The sequence below is a fragment of the Strix aluco genome, unplaced genomic scaffold (assembly GCF_031877795.1).
Source record: "Strix aluco isolate bStrAlu1 unplaced genomic scaffold, bStrAlu1.hap1 HAP1_SCAFFOLD_96, whole genome shotgun sequence".
Classification (NCBI taxonomy): Eukaryota; Metazoa; Chordata; class Aves; order Strigiformes; family Strigidae; genus Strix; species Strix aluco.
This window is the reverse complement of record NW_027436541.1, coordinates 303,477-311,013: the sequence shown is the minus strand read 5'-3', so window position 1 is coordinate 311,013 and position 7,537 is coordinate 303,477. Positions and strand designations below refer to the sequence as shown.

Here is a 7,537-nt window from a genome sequence, read left to right as displayed (position 1 = left end):
TAGATCCTATAAGATTTCCTTCTCAGAAATACCACAGGCTGCAATATAAATTATTTACTGTACATTGCCAACAATTCAGAGTGACCTTGACATTCTGACTAACTCCCCTAAGAGTCCCAAAGGACAGAATAGACAAAAAACCACGGAATTGCATGACATGTATCAGAAACTGTATGAACCAGCCTAACTAACACCTAAGTTGCTAGAACAAAAATAAATTGCAAAACATGACAAACACCCCCACAGGAGATTTATCGATAACATATGAAGGTGATCCTCTTCTCTGAAAAACTCCGGAAGAGATCTAAGCTGACGACACACGTCTTTGGGATACCAGATACCAAATAAAGACATGTGATAAGATGGAAAACAAATAGATGGCTCTGGAGCACAAAGATGGTTTCAGAAAAGGTTCTGGCAAAACGAGAGGCATTGTCATGGGGATTAGAGAGACCAAAGAAGTCTCGGGGATGCAACGAATTCAAAAGGGAATCGAACAAAGTAGAGATGTCCTCAGGGGGCCGGGGAACTCAATGGAGGTGCACCGAATGGATGGGAGGACAGAAAGACCGACTGGGGTAACAGATGCAGATGCAGGAAGGGTTCCAAATGGAAAAAAGGAGCTCAAAGAGCCCTCACGAGAGCTCGGCAATGGGAGCGGAGGAGTCCTGAGCGGGCCTTGGAGACCAAAGAAACCTTGGAGATAACAAAGGGGAACTGCAAAGGGGATTTCAACAAAGTACAGATGTCATCAGGGGATGAATGAAGGCATGCTCAACGGTTAAAAGTGTGACTCAAATTCTTCCTTGTATTCATGATACAAGTCTGGGACTTCACAATGAAAACACCAAAGTCAAACAAACAAACAAAAAAAAAAATCATACCTTCAGCATGAAAGAGATTGCTATTACCATCTAAAGCTAGGATTTAGCCAGTGTAAGCACAACACCCAGTGTTTCCAGTGCCAAGCTCTACACTGCGTGTCAGCTGTCAGAGAGGCAAGGGGGGCTGGAGCTCGATGCGCCAACTGTCAAATCAAATAGACGAAAACACCAACTTTTCAGTTTATTTTTTAAATAAATTTCACTCATGGATGACTAGCAAGAAATGCATGTTCATACATTAACTATAAGCTATTGAACAATCCTCTCTGTTTTCTAAGTAATTTGAGTCAAACTAATGCCTTATTATGAAAGACAAGACCTACTAGATCTTTCCTCGAGATAATTTTTTGGTTGTAAGTTAGGGCATCAGTTCTGAAACACTCCTTCCTATTATGGGAGGATTTTATAGTTACCACTGCAATTAAAAAAAAACCAACAAAACCCTTTTCCCCCATAAAGTTTGTGGCTACATGGCATTCTCCTAGGAGACTTTCATAGGTCTTCGTGTTCCACAAAAGTTCTTGTCAAAGCTAAAAATTTTGATGGTGGTAGGTCAAGGCAAGGTTTCCATGATGAAATTTTCAGTGAACTTTGCCTAATGATCACTGATTTATTCCATCTTAAGAAAGAATAACTGGGGTTTTTTCCCCTTAAACATAAATGGATCCAAGGACATGTTACATCAATTTCCTTCCTTTTACAGCCAGGCAATCTCAATAAAGCTGAACTGTGAATCGTACAGTATCTGTGGTCTAAATTCAACTTAGAAATGGTTTCACCACTTCTTTTTGAAACATAGTACACATTTATCTTGGACCAGTTTGTTAATGTGTAGAAATTAATATTTTGGTTTTAACAACCAAGTCAAATATGACACTAAATCAAAATTTTTGAAAAGTACGAAGGAGGAGTTACCTGTTCACCAATTCTAACTTTACAATGAACACTGAAAATGCAGTCAGTGTGGCTGTTGCTTAACAATCACAAATTTTACAGGTGAGTCTGAAAACAAGCAGGCTCTGCTGCAAACGTTTGGTTCTCTGAGATGCTGATCTATAAAAGACCTCTAACAAACTACCGCAGCTTAACAGACACTTAGTTTACAGTTTAACACCTGTAACAATAAAATAATTAAAACAGGACTTTCAACAACATAGGTAATGGCACATAACTTGGAATTATAAAGTGACTTTAACCCCTTACGATGACATCTTAAAAAGTATTTGGATACAGAACTTCCAAGCTCACCTTAAGAGGTCAACACATTAACTCTTAGAGAAGTCATTCGCCGTTGACAAACCTTGTACTACTCACCCTTAAGACTCACTGCAGTATCAGTTACATTAACTATGAAAAACACATCTCCTTGTCTTTCCAATAAACTGTTCCATTTGAAGTTTTTGACAGCCAGGATACACGGGAAGTGAAAAGAAAGTGAAAGTCAGTCAGCATTGTTCAACATCATTTTAATCTCCACCAATGGAAAATAATATAAAATATAAACATGTTAACACAAACAGAAAATGTTTTGGAAAAGACCATATGGTACTATGACAGGGTTTTAGTTTATAGAAATGTAATTTATAATTTTATAAAAAATATATGAAAGAATAACAACATCTTTCAGTAACATCAGACAGTATAGAAAAAATAAATCTCAACATTAGTTGTACTCTGATGGTCCTTCTAGTAAGAAATTTAAAAGTGCTTTTCAATAACAGTGTTACAACTCAAGATTAGTGCAATATGTCAAATCTGTTTTAAAGCAGATATTTATAGCAATTATGCAAGTTCTTACAATCAACAAAGCCCAATCTAAAAATTAACACTAAGTGAGGTAAGTATTCTAATTAGAATTAAACATTCCTTAAACAGCTTACACACCAATTCTACTGCAAGGAAAATACTGGTGCTCCTTCATAGAAAGGCTCAAACCTAAATATGACGTGAAACTTACACTACAAACCAGTGAATACTTGGAATTTAAAAAAGCTCTTGAAAAATATACAGTTTAGTATGTTTACAACCCAATGCTACAAACAGTACCTAATGCAAAATATACCAGCTTAAATAAACCCAAACTTTACAGTTAGTGTACTGAATTTGCTTTTGAATACACTATTTTGTTCCGAAGTCCTCCTAGAAGCTCCCATATAAAGTTAGCACATTAACTTAATGTAGAAATTTCACTGTATTTTTATCTGTAAATATGAACAATTTGGTTACAAACTATGACTGCAACTATGAGTACCGTTACTCTTCAGGCAAGTGAAAAACACAGCACTAGTTGGGGGGGAAAAAAAAAAATCAAGATTTACTCTTCCCTGTTTTATACATGACAAGCTGGCAATAATAAAAGATACCCTATAGTTCTACAGGTTTTCTGCGGGAATTTGCAGAACTCTAAAACCAGTTTTCATTTTATTGTAGTTTCTTTACTCTGTGATTTACAAGTAACTATTGCCTTTTATATGCAGGAGGCAAAAACTAGACTGCTAATGCTGAGCCCTTATGGCTCATTTGCATATGGAGCCAAAGGCAGTTCATATTTTATTTCTCAAGGTGTTTATAAGCAGGATTTAAGTCACTATCAACAACAGGAATAAAGTATAAATTAATGAACTTTCATTCTAATAGGCTATGGCTTAAAAAGCCTACCAACTGAACTGTTTTTTATAGTATTGCACTGAACTTTAGTATTGAACTGACAGTTGAAGCCCGCACAGAACCCATTTTATAACAATATTGCAATAAAAAAAGCAATCAATAAAATGCAGTATCTAAAAAAAAGGCCAGTAGTTTAGTCCTTTCTCCCACCACAGTCTGAACTGCATCATCTGAAATAGGTCTGGGACAGTCTTTGGATACCAGCTACAAGTTCTTTCAACATAACAGACAACCCATAACAATAAGAGAAGCAATTAGAGTTTTCTACAGTAATATTATAAACTGAAAGACAGTACCCCTGAGTGTATGTCTCAAATACCTTAGAAGGACTTGTTGCCTTTGCTCAAGATAGCTTCAGAAATTAGACACAATTATTCTGTGACTGCATATTATCTCTACTCTGTTATTTTACTGGCACGTTGAGTCCTTTTTAAATATGCTATATTAACCCTGATAACGATGTGGAGACTTCCTGCTCCTAAACCAGGAAGCTGCTTCCTAAAATGCAGTAAGTTGTCATTGCAGTGACAAGTTGCTTAAGGCTTTAGTAGAGTCTCTAATCATCTGTTCTACCTTGGGATTTCCAGCTCCACTGGTTGCCAGCTCCTTGTCAATAAGCCCCAGGTCAGGCAAGTCGGGGATGGAATCGGCAACAATCTGCACTGTCCTCTTCTGGTCACCTCCAGGTGTTCCCATCAGGATTGGGATTCTGCGGCTTCTGGCAGCCTCGAACACAACTTCACCTCTCTTCACAATTCCCTGTGAATTTACAACAGTTAAAAAAAAAAAGTAGTGATACAAATACAGTATTTTAGTTCTAGCCTGTAGTTTACAAATATGTACTGAACGCTTGATAACGGATTAAGCCCTACATTTTACAAGGCAAATAAAAAAATCATTTAGAAGTCCTGTTAGCAGATTTACATGCACAATCATTAAAAAAAAAGGGAAAATCAGCAAATCAAAAATCCCTGAATTGGTTTTAGAGGACACAACAGATGTATAAATTTAGTATAAATTCCTAGAAGAATTCTTGCTTAAAAGCCATAAAGTCTGACTACAAAGTTTAGAAATACTCACCCTATTTTACAGGTGAGGAATTGAGACTAAGAAAGATCGTCTGAATTCAAAGTGCTTTAGTTTGTGCTCAACTTGCATAGTACCCTCTGACAAGTTTAGCAATTTGATCCAAGATTTCACAAACCTACAGAAGAACCAAAAATTCAAATCAGAGTTTACATGTTCACAATCGCTAGCTGAATTCTAAGCTTTCAGTTTCTTTAATAAAAAGGCTAATACTGAAAGAATCTATGGCTGAAGGGGGAGTTGCAGAATATAAGTATGGTAAATCCATAAAAAGGAAAATAAATTCTAAATAACCTCTTACTAATAGAGAAAGGTATGGAATTGAAAAGTAACAAAGGTTGCTGACCAAGAGATACTGTACTGTCATTGAACCCATACAACAGAAGACTTTGAGCCTCTTGGATTTCAAGTACATGTGGGGAAAATAATTCAGAAATAAGTGAAAACAGAATTCAAATCTACTTCTGTGGAAAAAGTAGAAGCAGAGAGTCCCAGAGATACATAGGAGGCATAAATAATCCATTACAGCTCCTCAAAAACAAAAGACTAACAACATAATAGACAACTGTTTACAACGGACAGCTCAAAATTTAAATAACATCAAAAGCGGGACAAAGGGAAAGGGATTAAAATACAATCAAAAACAAAAAAATTAAGGAAGCAGAGCAAAAGTGTTACAACAAAATGAATATGCGCTACTCTGACTGGTTAGAGGAGGACTGTTAATACATCAAGAAATATTACCCTGCCATTAAAAAAAATTAGACCACAAACAAATGGTAGAAGGAAAGAATAAAATTCAAATGTAGCTGAAAAAATATTTTGTAAAACCATACAACAGTAATGGGTTTTGTATAGTTTGACACAGCCCTGTAAAAGAACAATGAGAATAAGGAATAATAACTGAAAAATAAGAGAAAGGGAACTGAAGAATTATCTTAGGAACAGATCCTTAAAGGAAGTAACAGCACTACAGAATGAGCCGTACGTCCCTTGGGAACCATGGCGGGAGGCAGCAGACATGGTACCACACAAGGACTGGAAGCAGTCACCGTTCACAGGAGCCTGACCGCCTCATCCCTGCTCCAGCATCTTTAGTGGCTGAGCCTGGACGAGCTGAGGGGAAAACATGTGGGCTTATTCCAGCATCTGCCTGTTACCAAGAAAGAAAATACATCAAGTGACAATGACAGCCCGACACCATTCCCACTTACAAACAAAGGGAGACTTACCTGCTACACCTCAAGTTTTCTGGCTATAGCCTCAAGCACCAAGAAACTATCACTCATAGCACTCTGAGGAGGCATAATTTTGAGTAGAATTAACCCTGTGGCGTCCATCTTGCCATTTTATTCCCAAGAACTGAATCTCCTGTGCTGGTCCCTTGATCTTGCTTTTCTTTATGGCAAACCCAGCTCTCAGAAGAATCTCAATTACTTTTCGTCCTTTCTTGAACACTTCTGCCTTGTTGCCCCACACAATGATGTCATCGATGTACTGTAGATGTTCAGGGGCATCACCCTTTTCCAGTGCAGTTTGAATTAGTCCATCACAAATAGTGGGGCTGTGCTTCCACCCCTGGGGCAGTCGATTCCAGGTATATTGGACACCCCTCCACGTGAAAGCAAACTGTGGCCTGCACTCTTCTGCCAAAGGAATTGAAAAGAATGCATTGGCGATGTCGATTGTTGTGTACCACCTGGCTGCCTTTGACTCCAGTTCATATTGGAGCTCTAACATATCTGGTACAGCAGCACTCAGTGGTGGCGTCACTTCGTTCAGGCCACGATAGTCTGCTGTCAACCTCCACCCTCCGTCAGACTTCCGCACTGGCCACATTGGGCTATTAAAAGGCGAATGTGTCTTACTGATGACACCTTGGTCTCCAGTTGACGGATCAGTTCTTGGATGGGAGCCAGAGAGTCTCGGTTCGTGCGATACTGCCGTCGGTGCATGGTCCTCGTAGCAATTGGCACCTGTTGTTCTTCAACTCGCAACAGTCCTACAACAAAAGGATCTTCCGAGAGGCCAGGCAGATTAGACAACTGTTTGACTTTCTCTGTGTTCACACTGGCCACACCAAAAGCCCATCGGTATCCTTTTGGGTCTTTGAAATACCCCCTCTTGAGGTAGTCAATGCCCAAGATACAAGGGGCTTCTGGGCCAGTTACAATGGGACGTTTTTCCCACTCGTCCCCGGTCAAGCTAACCTCAGCCTCCAGTACTGACAGTTCTTGACATCCGCCTGTCACTCCTGAGATCCAGATAGGTTCTGCCCCTCTATAGCCTGATGGCATTAATGTACACTGTGCCCCGGTGTCGATTAAAGCCTGGTACTTCTGTGGATTTGATGTGCCAGGCCATCGAATCCACACTGTCCAATACACCCGATCATCCCTTTCCTCCTCCTGGCTGGAGGCAGGGGCCCTCTATTCCTGTTCTTGGTCAGAGTATTCACTGTCTGACCCTTGCCGTGCCAGGCCGGAGACTCCTTCATCAGGGCCAAGGGAGGTGATCTCAGTCTTCCTGTATCTGGGAGATCGCTGATTACTTTCTTGCGGTTTCACACCAGCTACATTAACAACCTTCTTGGATGTCTTCTTCTTGGCAGGGGTCTTTCCTCGCAATTCATGTACACGAGCTTCCAACTTGAAGGTGGGTTGACCATCCCACTTCCTCATGTCCTCCCCCTGGTCACGCAGGAAGAACCAAAGTTCGCCACGTGTCATGCGCCTAGGTTTCCCTTTCCCTCTGACTGGGGTGGAAGAGAACTGATTTCTTGGGGTGCTCCTGACATTTAAGGCACTCAACCGTAGAGATGAGGAGGTACCAAGACTCTCTTCAAAGTTCTGAAGCCAGGAAGAGACTGCCTCCACAGTTGGCGTACATCTTAGTCCTTC

General features: G+C 39.8%; 1 long non-coding RNA gene across 1 annotated transcript; it reads right to left on the bottom strand.

Moving 5' to 3' along the window:
* Positions 1 to 2,329: 2,329 nt before the first annotated feature.
* LOC141918955 (uncharacterized) lies at positions 2,330 to 6,239 on the bottom strand. Its single transcript, XR_012621849.1, has 2 exons — positions 4,632 to 6,239; positions 2,330 to 4,310 (listed from the first exon to the last, which is right to left on the bottom strand). It is a non-coding gene; the product is annotated as an uncharacterized LOC141918955 (long non-coding RNA).
* Positions 6,240 to 7,537: the final 1,298 nt, after the last annotated feature.